At 43.3% G+C, this 1,022-nt stretch overlaps 1 protein-coding gene across 1 annotated transcript in view; it reads left to right on the forward strand.

Moving 5' to 3' along the window:
• LOC112141341 (glutamate receptor 1) overlaps positions 1–1,022 on the forward strand; it is a 52,211-nt gene that overhangs the window by 13,415 nt on the left and 37,774 nt on the right. The gene's annotated exons all lie outside the window — the stretch shown is intronic.

Consider the following 1,022-nt stretch of genomic DNA (forward strand, 5'->3'; position numbering starts at 1 on the left):
TCATCATGTCTTCATCATGTCTTCATCATGTCTTCATCATGTCTTTATTATGTCTTCATCATGTCTATCATGTCTTCATCATGTCTTTATTATGTCTTCATCATGTCTTCATCATGTCTTCATCATGTCTTTATTATGTCTTCATCATGTCTATCATGTCTTCATCATGTCTATCATGTCTTCATCATGTCTTCATTATGTCTTCATCATGTCTTCATCATGTCTATCATGTCTTCATCATGTCTTCATTATGTCTTCATCATGTCTTCATCATGTCTTCATCATGTCTTCATCATGTCTTTACCATGTCTTCATCATGTCTTCATCATGTCTTTATCATGTCTTCATTATGTCTTTCTCGTGTCTTCATCGAGTCTTTCTCATGTCTTTATCGTGTCTTTATCATGTCTTTATCATGTCTTCATTATGTCTTTATCATGTCTTTCTCGTGTCTTCATCGTGTCTTCATCATGTCTTTACCATGTCTTTGTTTTATCTTCATGGTTTTGTCATGTCTTCCATGTTTAACATTTCGGCTCATTTCGTTCCCGTCTTTTTCTTTGTGGGTGTAACCCTAAAACTAATAGGAGGGGGCGGTCTTTACTGCTGCTGACACTCCCATCTCCTTCTCTTCTGCTTTTCATGTTGGGGGGTGAACTGTCACAGACTCTGCCGTCACTTCAGATCAGATTGACTTGAGCATGAACGTGAAGAGGAAGTGTTTGAAGTTCAGCTCGTTCTGCTTAAACATGTCGTCTGAGTGACAGCAGCGCTACATCCTGAAACAGTGACCCCAGCATACTCTGCTGTACTGTAGGCTGTCCCCTCAGCCCCCCCCCTCCACCGGGGGGTTTTAGGGAGGGCTGTTCATCACAGGCAAGCAGATAGACTTGCAAATAGATGGATTTGTCAGGAGCTCCAACCGCCCCGTGTGAGGACACAGCTGCGCTCCCCACGGCGCTCCACGCCGTCAACTCAAGGCTGTATGTATATAAAGCTCTGTCTGGGGGAGGGGGGGGGGG

The sequence above is a fragment of the Oryzias melastigma genome, linkage group LG14 (assembly GCF_002922805.2).
Source record: "Oryzias melastigma strain HK-1 linkage group LG14, ASM292280v2, whole genome shotgun sequence".
Taxonomy (NCBI): Eukaryota; Metazoa; Chordata; class Actinopteri; order Beloniformes; family Adrianichthyidae; genus Oryzias; species Oryzias melastigma.